Source organism: Saccopteryx leptura, chromosome 1 (genome assembly GCF_036850995.1).
Source record: "Saccopteryx leptura isolate mSacLep1 chromosome 1, mSacLep1_pri_phased_curated, whole genome shotgun sequence".
NCBI lineage: Eukaryota > Metazoa > Chordata > Mammalia > Chiroptera > Emballonuridae > Saccopteryx > Saccopteryx leptura.
In genome coordinates, this window is record NC_089503.1 from 46,514,182 (window position 1) to 46,528,746 (window position 14,565).

General features: G+C 41.4%; 1 protein-coding gene across 1 annotated transcript in view; it reads left to right on the forward strand.

Moving 5' to 3' along the window:
- Window positions 1–2,081: 2,081 nt before the first annotated feature.
- The window catches only part of BTBD10 (BTB domain containing 10), a 115,462-nt gene continuing 102,978 nt past the window's right edge, over window positions 2,082–14,565 (forward strand). Inside the window, exon 1 of the mRNA XM_066365687.1 lies at window positions 2,082–2,236. The gene's annotated coding sequence lies outside the window, so the exon portion shown is untranslated. The remainder of the gene's footprint in view (window positions 2,237–14,565) is intronic.

Sequence of the window (14,565 nt, forward strand, 5' to 3'; positions counted from 1 at the left end):
CAATCCATTCATTTCCTATTGCTCATGTTCATGGTTGCAGGTGGCTCCAGTCAATCACAGCTGTCCTCCGGGACAACACCAAATTTTTATTGGATAATGCGTAAGGTACATGGGTCCTTGTATGGCTCTCAGGGAATTACATTTTAAAATATGTGGCGTTTATGGCTCTCTCAGCCAAAGAGTTTCCTGACCCCTGGGCTAGGGCCTTGTTTGTTTCTTTATTAAGTGTTGGCTTTATTTGTAGGAAGAGTGGGATGAGCTAGATGAAACTGTAATATACATAACTTTGGGTAATATCATAAAAATAATGTGTCTAAAGGGAATTGGTGGAAACTATATACAGTAGTAGAATACCAGAGACTTTCTTTAGGAAATGATAGCTTCTATTTTGATATAAGGAAATATATAGTTCCTGTTTCACAGACCTCACTAACCCTAACTTGCATTATAGAATTATCTCCTTTAATCTTATTCTACAGAAGAAATTTTTTTAAAATTTTTTCCTTTTTTTATTATTATTCATTTTAATGGGGTGACATTGATAAATCAGGGTACATATGTTCAGTGACAACATCTCCAGGTTATTTTGACATTTGATTATGTTGCATACCCATCACCCAAAGTCAAATTGTCTTCGGTCACCTTCTATTTGGTTTTCTTTGTGCCCCTCCTCCTTCCCCCCCCAACCACCACCCTCTTGTCCATGTCTACAGAAGATTTTGATAATAAATCAAGATTGGTGAGATTTTGTTGTTTTGCTGTGAGAATTTTTTTAGAAATCTCTCCATGAGATTACTTGTATCACAACATTCCTGTTTAGATTGCTCTTCTTACTTAGAAATCTTCAAAGATTATTGGCAATTTCCAATTTAGCAGAATGCTGGCAATAATAACACTTGCTATACTATGACAATAACCTGTTTTCCCTTAGGTCTCTGATATCTAAATGTCCTTAGGTGAGGAAGAGAATGTTCACTATCTTATATTGTTCAATTCAGCTCAGCATAAATGCTGGTTTGGAAAACACTTTGGTTATCACACGTGGGAGCCTGTGAGTTTTTTCTTCCAAACTAAACAAGGATTAAAAGTGTTTTGTTTGTTTTTTTAAACAAAGTTCTTTCTGCAAAATTTATTTTCACACCAAATTCTTCAAAGCAGGTCTTCTTCTTCCTTTGCTTCCTCTGCTTGCAAAACCCTTCCCACTCGTCTAAAAACTGGGGAACTCTTACTCATCCTTCAAGATTCAGCTCAAATGTCACTCGCTGGTAGAGGCTTCCTCAACTCGCCAGGCAGAGCTTGTTACTCCCTCTGTTCCCACAGCTCACAGTTAGCAACTCAGTATACGGGATTATGTTTTGGGGCGGGTCTCGCCACCCGGGGGTGAGCCTCGAGGGAAGAGACCGTGTCTTTTATTTTCTACCATTTTGGTCCAGCGTCTGGTACATGGTAGCAAAGCTGAGCGACTGAAATTACTTGCAATTTTCTGCCCTCTGGGAGCAATACCTCGACGTTCGACAGGCGGCCCCACTGCAGGAGTTTCAGCCGGCACACCGGTTCCCGCCAACCCGCTTTTTAAAAACAAACAGCTGCGGATGTTAGGGAATAGAGGGTGGCCCTCACCACGACCCGCTTTCATGAACCGGTCGGTTAATACCTCCCAGCTGAGCTGGTAAAGGCAGTTTCGGAGTTTGCTTGGTTGAGGGAAATGCTTTCCCTGAACAAACTCAGGATTCCAGAGGTATTTCTCTAACTCTGGCTGGAGATGAGGTCCGCTTTTCTCTAACGGGCATAGGAAGTCGAAGAAAAAGGCGTGGGATTCAAACGTTTTGGGGAGTATAACCCTGAGCTCAGGCACTCAGACCGGAGACTCTCTGCCGGTTGCCAGGTTACGTCTATGAGGACCCACGCTTTCCTCTTTGCAGCGCCAGCCTGAGAGACGCCCACCCTAGAGGCAGCTCCCATAACTGTCCTCACCTTCCGCGCCCCGCCCACTCCTTGGTGATGAGCCACTATTCTCGCGAGAACTCAGCTAGCCTCGCCTCTTTGGACTGCAGGCTCTCGCGAGAAGAGGATTAGGAGCCGGCCTGCAACCTGCCGGGCGGCTCTAGTAGCCGCTGCCGTCTGAGTGGCGGTTACTACAGACACCTCCGAAAGGGTCCAGTTGAAGAGGAAGCGGAGGTGTCGCTCTCCCCGGCTTTTTGCCAAGGTCCTCCGTGGACACCCAGGGGGACTACAGGTTCGTGAGTGACTGGACACAGCTGGGGAACTCAGTGGGGGCGGCGCCGGAGGCTGGGCTTGGCGGGGGCGAAGGAGGAAGGGGGAGGAGGGCGAATCAGGGCTTGAGAGCTGGGCTGCTGGGGTGGTGTCCTGGACGTCTCGGACCCTGCCGGGGGGCCGTGTGTGGGGTTCTGGGCTCCGGCCGCCGGCACCCAGTTCGGAGAGGCCGGGATGAGGCTTGGGCTTGGCGGTGCTGTTTTTGGGTTGGGAGCCCCGAGGCCTTTCCCCAGGGGTGAAGGCGATACCCTCATCCCTCCTTCCCGGGGCCGAGTAACGCGTGCCCCGCCCCTTTTGTGTCGTCCCTGGGCTAACGCAGCGACATCCTGAAGAGGGCGCCTCACAATGGGGGTAACGTGGCAAGTAGTCTCCCTTTGGGGGAAGAGGAGTGGGACCCTAATGCGCTGCGTGGTTTTATGCTGTGATAGCATCACGTATGGTAAAGCTTGGTTTCGGCAAAACTTGCACAGAAAAACTTTCATTTTCTTTTTGAGATGCACCCTTTATCTTTTTGAATGGGGTGCGGGGAGGTGTGACATCACTTAGTACTTTGTTATTGTGGGAGCAACGTGACCATCCCTGGTCCTCTCCAGCTTTCCTACTTTCCCTTTCTCTTTACTATTTTGAGTCCATGATGAGAAAACACTAATGCGGATATGCTAGAGACAGAGCCTCATCTGTTTGTCACTTAGTATACAAAATTTATATAAATTTTGTATTTTTAAGGGTCTTTATGCTTTTTATTTAAATTTACAATCAGTGACACAATATGGTATATTTGATTTTATTTGGACCATTGGCTACATCCCTTCCTTCCCCAACTACACAAATATGATCAACGTTTTTTAGAGAGGAGGTTAGGGATGCATTTTGAATGGAATAGACTGTAGAAATTTGAATGAGAGGTATACGTATAAGGAAGGAAACCATAAGGACTGAAAATAAATTTCTGTTTTGGAGAACCCATGGAGGACTGAAGCCCCAAGAATTGAAAATGAGGACTGCAGTTGTCATTTGAATACAAAGCAGAAAGCAGTATAAAAATACTTGATGAGGGATTAAGATTGTTAAAAAAGTGTGTAAGGAGAATTATTTTTGCAGGTCTGAAAGTGTTTCATAAATGTTTCTGTCATTTCTCAGAGTTTAACTGCCATTGTTACACATAAAGAGAAAGTGGGAAGGGAGGTTCTGAAGCATGGGGCGTGATGAGGTAATAAAGGGAACCCTAGAATAATGTCTTGTTCAATCAGGGAAGCTTTCAGTGTCTCAGAAATGTTTCCAGTTCTTTCACCTTTTCCCTTCACTCCCAAGAAAGCTTTCAGTCAGGCTTTTTACTTTCTTTGTGTCACCCTTCCGCCTGTCTGAATATTTTTCTTTCTCACCTATCTAAGCCTTGTGAAAATTTTAAATTATTAACTATGAGGTTGCAAACTGCTATGATCTGCTTTGTGCCTTTTTATATTTAGGTGACTTGGAAGTGATCTGGAAAATATGCACCCTTTTAAAGAAATAGTTTATGAATAGAATACTCGCAAGCGTTTGGGTACTGGTAGATGAAAATAATGAGTGAAATGCACGAGTTTATACCTCATCTGAGAGGGACAGGAAGTTCTTAGGCCCCCCTGATTAGTGCCCTACATGAATGTGGGCGCAGTCTTCAGCTTTTTCAAAAGAACACAGGAAATCTAGATTTTTTGCTTGCAGCCTCTTTTTTTTTTTTTTTTTTTTTTTTTTCAGGTGAGAGGAGGGGAGATAGGCAGACTCCTGCATGTGCCCAGACAGGAACTACCTGGCAGCTCCCCAGCAACCCCATCTGTGGCGGATGCTCGGGTACCCACTACTGAGCTAGAGCTACTTTTAGTGGCTGAGACTGTTGCGCTCCTACAGAGCTATCCTCAGTGCCTGGGGCCATGCTTCAACCAATGGCTGCAGGAGGAGAACGGGGAGAGAAGGGGAAGTGGGAGTGGGGAGAAGCAGGCAGTCACTTCTCCTGTGTGTCCTGATTGGGAATAGATCCCAGGATGTCCATATGCTGGGCTGACGCTCTGTCCACGGAGCCACTAGCCAGGGCCTGCTTATAGCCTCTTGATTTTTAAAAATATTGTATATGAATTAAAACACTGAAAATAGCTTCGTGTGGCCCAACCAAACCCAAACCATTTAAAGTAAGTAGGCCAATTAGTTTGGAATTTCATACCTAGGAGGACTTGGGGAAAAATGTCAACTCTAATTGAAAACAATCGTTAAGTCAAATAGCTGAGTTTAATAACCTTTAAATACAGTAAGGCAAATTGAACTGGTACTTATTAACATTTTAACTGGAAATAACTGAAGGAAAAAACTTTCAGTATTTATGGTTTAATAACTCAGGGTTCTGAGCAAAGGTAATTTAATCTGCCTAGTAAGGAAATTGATTTATTGAGAATCCTTTTATTGTACTTGCAATTAATATATAATATTAAATCCAGGAGACCCTTTACAGTTTAGCTATGGTTTTGACTGTTTAATATTTGTGATACCATATTAGTCACTGGCTTTTTCTGAAAGCAGTACTTATTCCCTGGCTCTTGGGGTGGGGGAAAGGGTCATCAGGATAGAAAGAAATGGGATGGGGAGAGTGTGATGTGAAACAGGTACTCCTGTGCCTTTTTCTTACATTGTCCATTAAAAGATTGAATTAACTAATTTTTCTTGTAAGAAGAATAGGCACTTTGGTAGATTAAACACAGTGCCTTCAACGTACTATAGTAGAGCTTAATGATATTTGTGAAATTGAACCCTGGTGGATTAAACCACATTTACCTATTGATGTGAAGTATTTTAATCACATAATTAATTCATACTTGGTTGAACTGTGGGGAATGAGAGTTTAGAGGCCAGACCTGAGAAAGAAGCAGTAAGTAGATTGTAGAAGGTAGAGGGCAAGATGAAGGTCTTCCATGCAGTAAGGGTGAGAGAGGAGGCAAGATGAGGGAAAGAGTTGAAAAGGATGTTAAAATGGTTAAATACCTTTTTGTCTACTGTGCAGTTTTACAAAGAGCTCTACCCATTATGATCAGAACATTGGTTTTTAATCAGGAATTACTTTGGGAGTTTACAGCCTCGATTTTCTTCTTTTAACCCACCTCTTCATCCAATGCCTGCCACTCTAGTATAGGAAGTGAAACAGGAGGAGATTATGTTTGTGAGGTGTTCCTGTTTAAGAGTTTTTAAAACATTTTGAAGAATCTGTTGTATATTTGTGGAGATTATGTTTGTTTAGGGGGAGCAATCATTTTCCTCTCTGCATGTTTCTGTCATGACTTATAAAGTAGGAAGCTCTTTCTAGTAAGTAACTTTCTCCCTTCTTTCTATCCCCCTCAGATGCCTTTCCAAGGGAGGATTAAGTGGCGTTAGTAGAAGGAATTGAGTATGCTTTTGCTTAGTGCTGTCTAGTTCTATTTTTGGAACTCCTATTTTTTTAAGATACACGTTTCTCTACTCCTCCGAATGGTAGATTTACCTGAGCAGGGTGGATGAGGGAGAAGCAAATGAAACATCTACGTTCTAAGTTTAATTTACAATTGAAGTAAATAGGAAGTTTTTTTGGTCACTCATTTACAGCCATTTTTTTGCTTATTTATTTGTGTTTATGTATGTATTTATTTAAGTGAGAGTCAGAGAAACTCCTGCATGTGCCTGGACCAGATCTGGGGCCCATGCTCTGCCCATTTATGGCTGCTGCTTGGCAACTTGAGCTATTTTTAGTGCCTGAGGCCCAGGTTGCGTGGAGCCATTCTCAGGGCCCGGGGCTATGGGCTCAAACCAGTCAAGCTGCAGGAATGGAAGAGAGAGAGAGAGAGAGAGAAAGAGAAAAGACAGTGTGGGGAAGGGTGAAGAGGTGGAGAAGCAGATGGTAGCTTCTCCTGTATACCTTGATTGGGAATCAAACCTGAGTGGGACATTCACATGCTGGGCTGATGCTCTACCACTGAGCCAACCTACCACGGCCTGCCATATTTATATCTTCACCTGTCTGACTCCTTCATTATTTTGTTTCTTTGTTGGTTATGAACCCACAGAAATGGAGGAGAAGGTAGTTTTAGAGGCTCATTAATGGAGGCAGAACTAAAAACTTTTTTTCTCTTGGATATTATGTTTATGAGGGTTCAGGCTAATGCTGCATTTCCCCTACTCTGGCTTGCTGTAGTTTCATTTGGCATCCTTGAAACTCTGACCTACCTTGCTAAGCAAAGAGCAATCTCGAACTCAGAGATGGAAGGTAAGTAATCAGAATATCAGAATTCAAAGAAATGCTCTGATTAAGAGGTTGGTAAATGTTAGTTACAGGTGGTAGGAATACAATGAGTTGAGACCCCCCTTATCTATGGGGAATACATTCCAAGACCCCCATTGATGCCTGAAAGCTCGGGTAGTAATGAACCCTATACACATGCATGCATGTGCACAGACACATTTTCTGTTCATGTCTTCCGCCCACAGATTTAATGCCTTTTCCATCTTTACAGAGTGAACTGATCATGCATTGTGGCTGTAGTTTGTGGTGTGAGGTGTTAGCATGAATATCTTCTTCCTTTTTTGCAATTTCACTTCCATGGTTTCAGTTACCCACAATCACTACCCAGTTCAAAATATTAAATGGAAAATTTCAGAAATTCATAAGTTATAAACTGTACTCTGTTCTGAGTAGCATGATGAAATCCCTCACCATCCTGCTCTGTCCTACCTGGGTCATGAGTCATGCCTCTATCCAGCATAGACAGCCATACTGTACACAGTATGGATAGAAGATTTCGTTCTTACTGTAGATTTCAGCCACCTCAGCATACAATTTTTTTCTTCTTATTGAGAATGTTTACCTTTTCACTTAAATACTTTCTGGCACTGGTAGTCAGCCTGGTCCCTACCGCCCACTAGTGGACGTTCTAGCTTTCATGGTGGGTGGTAGCGGAGCAACCAAAGTATAAATAAAAAGGTAGATTAACTCTGGTAAGTTGTTTTATAAAGATTTATTCTGCCAAACTTAGCGAAAATCCGACATAAAGTACTTGGTAAGTAATTATTATTATATGCTTTAACTTGCTGTAACTCTGCTTTATAAATTTTATAAAGTAAAGTTACTTCCCTACTTTATAAATCACCATTACTGTAGAACCGGTGGGTGGTTAGAAAATTTTACTACTAACAGAGATACAAAAGTGGGCGGTAGATACAAAAAGGTTGACTACCCCTGCTTTATGGCTTCTCCTTGTTATATCTCAAACTAGAAAGCCCGGAGGTCATATGAAATGACCGCTGTTCTAGATATTATAAATTGTAATTAAAATGATTTGTGCAAAGGTGCCTGCTAATTCAAACTGAATTACCAGGGCAGGCGGTGAGGACGCCCCTTTGCTTACTGCCCCACGGGGTTTCCCCCCTCTTCTTGCTTAATTGTTTAAAGTAGAGTGCAATGAAGGAAACCACTGGCGGTACATTTCTTAAGAGCCACCGCTAGCTCAATAAATAAAGGTGATTTAAATAATAAAATGTTAATTCACATGTCAAAGATCTCTTTGTACACAACATTTCTTGTGTAGATCTTTCTATCATTTTTAAGCTCGCCTTGCAGAGGACCATCAATTATTTTTAATTTTACATCCATTCTTTCATGAACTCTTGAACAGGCAACGTAAAGTTGACCGTGTCCAAATGCAGGCTCAGGTAAATAAAATGCCAACACTCTTAAGCGTTTGGCCCTGAGACTTATTGATGGTCATAGCAAAGGCAAGTTTTACAGGAAATTGTCTACGTCTCAATTGAAACGGCAACCCTGTTTGATATGGAGCCAAATCAATTCTTGGAATGACATGTGTATTTCACCTTTAGAGGAGCCAGTCAAAGACTTAGCTATTATGACATTATTTTTCAATTGGAGAACCTCTAGTCTTCTACCATTGCAAAGACCCCTTCTGGTGTTAAGATTTCTTAACAGCATAATAATTGCTCCAATCTTTAACCTCAATTTGTGAGGTGGCATGCCAGAAGGCGGGGCTATTTGAATGCCGTGTTCATTTCTCCCCATTGGCTAGTACAGTTACGCAAGCAACCAATAAGCTATTGGCGACAAACAGACACTTAAGCCGCATATAATAAAGATGCCAGCATCATTACTCTTGCACTTTGGGGCCATTATTAAGTAAAATAAAGGTTACTTGAGCACAGGCACTGAGGTACAATTGATCTGATAATTGAGAAGGCTACTAGTGACTGACAAATGGGCAGGTACTGTGTACAGCAGGGGTCCCCAAACTTTTTACACAGGGGGCCAGTTCACTGTCCCTCAGACCGTTGGAGGACGGGACTATAAAAAAAAAACTATGAACAAATCCCTATGCATACTGCACATATCTTATTTTAAAGTAAAAAAACAAAACGGGAACAAATACAATATTTAAATAAAGAACAAGTAAATTGAAATCAACAAACTGACCAGTATTTCAGTGGGAACTATGCTTCTCTCACTGACCACCAATGAAAGAGGTGCCTCTTCTGGAAGTGCGGTGGGGGCCGGATAAATGGCCTCAGGGGGCCGCATGTGGCCCGCAGGCCGTAGTTTGGGGACCCCTGGTGTACAATATGGCTGTCTATGCTGGATAGAGGCATGACTCATGACCCAGGTAGGACAGAACAGGATGGTGAGGGATTTCATCACGCTACTCAGAACAGAGTGCAGTTTATAACTTATGAATTTCTGGAATTTTCTATTTAATATTTCGAACTGGGTATTGATTGTGGGTAACTGAAACCATGGAAGTGAAACTGTAGATGGGGAGGGGGACTACTGTACTTGAAGAAAGATTTTATGTCAAATGTGACTTATGTCACAATAGTTTTCTGAAGATTGTAATATATTAAAAGGTATCTTTGCTAATAAAAGCATCTTCCTTTAACCTTCCTGTTTAAACTGTAAGATATCTGATTCCATTGTATTTATTTTTATCATTCTAGTTGAGTGATCTATTAGTATTTTTTATCACAAACTGAAATGAACACTTAGTATTTGTTTGGGGATGAGATACTGTTAGTGTGTCACAGATTGATGTACTACTTGATCAGAGACTGTGAATAACACTTTTCTAAGTTTATTTTAAATTGTAATCATACTTTTCTGTTTGGAATACTTTATTTGGGATCATTACATATGGGTTTAAAGCCAACTTTTAGCTTTATGGCATAAAAGTTACTTAACCTTTGTGAGCCGCCTTTTCCTCACATGAACAATGGAGATAGAACATAATTGTCAGGAGTTTAAGAATAAAATGAAATAAAATAAAGTGCTATGTAAATAGTATAAAGTAAATATAGCTTGTTAGCACTTTGTTCTTATTTATGCTTAGAAAATAGCATTCTGGCCAGTGATCTTAAAACACGTCTATCAGGTAAATTTACATTTACATTTTAGCTGTTTCATTTGAAGGGAACAAATTTAAAGTACTGTACTATTTACAGCCTTACCAGGCTGTAATTCCTCTGTAAATTACAAAGGTTTTTCTTTTTCTTTTATTTTTTAAAAATTCTAGTTAACTGAACAATAGCTAGATTTTTTTTCTTGCTTTTCATTTTGGCATCCATTGATTGATACCTGGTATTCTATGTAAGTTGAATTGAATGCCAGATGGAATAGAAAAAAGGGAAGGGAGAATAGATTGAAAAGAGAAATGGGGTGGCATTTAAAAACCATCTATTGGGATATTATTATCCACTTCTAAAGCATAAAACCATTTTATTTTTATTTTGGATTATTTTCCTTTAAGATCTTTGTCATTGCTAGCAGCAAATGAATAGAAAATTGTCCTGAATTTTCTATTTGTAGACTACATTAAATGTCATCTTAAAAATAAATCTTAGCCCCTGGCTGGTTGGCTCAGCAGTAGAGCTTCAACCTGGTGTGTGAAAGTCCTGGGTTTGATTCCTGGTCAGGGCACGAAAGAAAGGTGACCATCTGCTTCTTCCCCCCCTCTCCCCCAGCTATGGCTTGATTGATTCGAATGCATCAGCCAAGGTGTTGGCGATGGCTCTGTGAAGCCCCTGCCTCAGGTGCTAAAAATAGCTCCGTTTTGAGCTGTCTTAAGATGGGCAGAGCATCGCCCCCTAGTGGACATGCCGGGTGGGTCTGGCGCATGCAGGAATCTGTCTCTCTGCCTCCCTGCTTCAAACTTCAGAAAGAAAAAAAAATTCATACAACTCCTCATCACTCTTAAAACTCCCAACCGTAGGCTTGTCCTTATCTGTGTCTGATAACGAATCACTGTCTTCAACAATGAGTGCAAAAACAAGCACAAAAAAGCAGAAAATGCATGTAAAAAAATCCTCAACCACTGTATAAAACATACCCAGTTTTTAGACCCCTAATTTTTCGAAAAAAGTGTGTCTTATACATGGAGAGATATGGTATTCAGGGCAGTTTGCTTTATACAATGCAGGTTTGAATTTGATTTATCTTACACCTGGAGAGCAAGCAATACAGTCTGCTCTATCCTTTTGGTTCTTCATTTGCTAATTTAGTGTGCTTAAAAGAAGCTCCTATAAAATGAGTAACTGTGGGGCACTATTGTTTCTTTCTTGTTGAACAGTCCAAATTGCTAGAGTTTCTCTTTTAAAAGAGAATATTTAGCTATTAGGGCCTGGTGGGATTATAGAGCTATAATATTGAAAATATTTTAAAATCACTAATACTCTAATTTTTGGAAGAGAAAACTGAAGTTCAGATTAAGCCCCCCTTTACCTGATTTAAAAAAAACCCACATTTTTTATAAGAGTTTATTTGAGCCAAAATTACAACATATATATCCCCCTTACCCGATTTTGGTAAAGGGTTTTGTCTGGTGGTGGAAAAGTTGAGACTGGGTTACAGGTCTCCAAGTCTCTTGACTCCAAGTGTTTTATTCTAGTGATCTTCCTAGTGTGTTGCATGTACTTCTGGGAGTGTATAAAGAACACGTCCATTGTATCATGTGAAGAAAGCAATAGAACTTCCATTTTTATTTATTTTAGTATTTTATCCCTCTTTCATTCCATTTTTTGTGTATATGTAGTATATTTAATACTGGTATAACAGTATATGTGTTTTATATATATATATATATATATATATGCAGCTGTTCAAGTTAGTTGAACTCAAAACATATTAGGAAGGGGAAAAAGTGTCATATTTTAGAAATGGTATGACATCTTTGATCATCTTTTCTTCCCTAGTGAATATTATTTACATTAGCCTTGAATGCTTACTAATTTTGAAATTGTTTTACAATGAGTACTTAGAAAAATTACTTATAAAAGTAGACTGTTTTGAATGAATATAAAAAAGTTTAGATCAAAGAATAAAATGGCACCATAATTCATGACTCAGTGATAATTGCTTCAAGTCACAATTATACGTACACACACACACACACACACGCGCGCGCGCTCGCACACACATACATACACACACCCAGTATTGGGATTCTTCTGTGTGACATTAAGAGAAAATTTGAATAATATACAGTGATTTTCAACCTTTTTATCTGGTGACACATAAACTAATTAAAAAGTACACAAAAAAGTATATTTTTTGCTGATCTGACAAAAATTGAGGCATAATTTTGATTTATTCATACTGGATGGCTGTTGTTGTGTTGGCTGTCGTCATTTTTTTATTTGACAATCTAAGGGAAAAGAGGTCAGAGCTCCTGACTTAAGTATTGCATGTTTTAAAAATTCTGGCTGCACACTGATTGAAAATTGCTGATAACTAGATTTAAAAATTACCATTACTTCTCTCTTCCTCCTCCCCCTTTCGTTTCACTTCCCCTTCCCTCACTTACATAAATGCTTTGATAAACATATTTCTTAGGAAAAAAAATTTAAAGTAAGGGTTTTACGTCGAAGTGTATGAAAACCTCCAAGTTTTACAACTTTTACTCCCACAAGTTTGAGTAGCTGTTTTCCTTGTACTTCACTATCACTCACTGGTTTTCATTAAACAAACTGACAAACCTTTGACAGTTTGATAGGCTAAATATCTCAGATTTAACTTGGGTTTCTTATATGGCCAGTAGTATTTTTGTAAATAATTTATGAACTTTATTTTAATACCATAGTGTTCATATTTTTAAATACAGATTTATAATCACTCCTTATATATTTAAGATTTAAATGCTTTGTTTTGTATTATAAAAATTGTTTTATAGTTTTTCATTTATCCTTTTGTAAAGCCAGCAGCCAGGGCCGGGGCCACCATCACAGCAGCCTGGCCCATGCAGGTTCGCATTGGATTCGGACAGTCGGTAAAGAAACCATGGAGCCAAAAACTGGTGGGCCATAACCTTTAATCCTACCTTGCACCCGGCGGGCAAGTAAAAATACACACTGGGCTCCAAAACCCAATCACATTCAGTGCTCACAAAGCCACTGACTTATCCGAGTTTCCTAGAATCAAAGGTTTCTAGCTCACCAACCTTATTCTCCTCAGTTCCCCATCTCCTTCCTTATCCCAGATACAAACTCTACACAGACTGGCATCTCACTCAGTACTCCGCCATCTTGGCTGCTTCTCCTGGCCTACTCCACGTGGCCTCCTTCCGCTGCTGGCTCTACTTTCTCTGCTCTCTCATGCTAACCTCAGGAACCAAGCGCACAAACTCTGTTCTGCCCCCATTTTATATTGTAGCTTCACAACCTCTAATCCAATATACAAAATAGGGTAGTCTCTAATACAAAGTCACTTCTCTGAGGCATGATTGGATTGTACCGCCCTACAGCGAAAAGGGTGGGAAAGGCTTAATCCCAAAACCAAGCCCCAGGTTACAACGATCTCCAACACACATTAATATCACCTGGGCGATGGCCTCTTTAACAAAGTGAGCATAATACATTTTATCTGCCCAACAATCCACCCCTATGCTCACTTTACTACCCACAATTTACATCACCAGCATTCCTGTGCAAGGAAATTAGAACATTACACAGATTACAACAGCAAAAATCATACAGTTTCAACAATTTCAAAGGTACATTTCACCAGTCTCTGAGCACTTAGCCCAAAGCGCAAAATGTCCTCGGTCTTCTTTCTAGCCACGGGAAAAGCTTCCCGGGGTAGAGGAGTGCTTCCAGCGAAGCCACCCCCCACCCCCATCAGGGTATTTTACATTGTCCAAAATCCATAATCCGTAAATCCATCCAACAAAGGAGCCAATGCCCACTCCGGTTGTAGTCCAGGAAATCAGTCCGTGTACATGGTGTCAGCCACCCCCCTCATCCCTGCCATCCTCGCAGGTCTTACACTGTCCCAAAGAGGAGCACATGGCAATGGCAGTCAGCATTTCCATCTCTGCTCTGGAGAGCGTGTCCAGCCCTGTGTCCCAAAATCGCAGACCTACCGGGGCTGCAGTAGGTGCTCCTTCCAGCTGGGCTTCCATCTTCTGGAGACTGTAGATCACAACTCCAGTCCCATTCTCCTCATCCTCCAAAGAGGAACTGAAAACACCAGCTCCCGCTGCCAGGCTCAAGCCCCGGGCTGCCGCCGCCTTCTGCTCCGCAGACCTTGCAGCTCCGGACCCGGCCTCAGCTTCAGCCTCAGCCTCAGCCCCGGCCTCCTGCTGCTGCTGGCTCTCCACAACATCCAGGGCAAGCTGCAACTCACGAACCTCTGAATCCTCCTCCAGCATTTGCTCCATTTCCAGGCGAATCTCGAACACCTGTGTTGGTCAAATAAGTTTGTAAATGTGATATATATGTTTGCTCGCTTGTGACTTATATTGGGTGTGGGGGACAGGCTATAAGCAGGCCAGGTCGTTGTAGCCTGGGGTTTGGTTTTGGGACTAAGCTTTTCCCCACACCCTTGAATGATTGTATTATCTGGGTGGTGCACTCTCATGAGGAATCCAATTATGCCTTGGATGGGTGACTTTGTATCGGAGACTTCCTTGTTTGTATATTGGATTAAGGGATTTTGGTTTTCTACACTATAAAGTGGGACAGACCAGGAGCTTGGACACACAGTTCCTGCTATCACAATTGCAGGGGCTTCCCTGATCCCTTGCCCTTCATGGGAAGAGCTGGTTTTCTGCTTTTCCCTTGTCTTCTTTTGTGGTTTGCCTGTCTTGGTGAGACACCAATAAATAGGATGGCCCCCCGTCCTCTGACTCCGCCATTTCTTTATCGTCTGCCCGAATCCAATGGGAACCTGCATGTGAATGGCCACGATGGCGGCTCCTGGCCTTACAACCTGGTTGGCCTCCTCCTCCAGCATTTCCTCCAGCTCCAGGG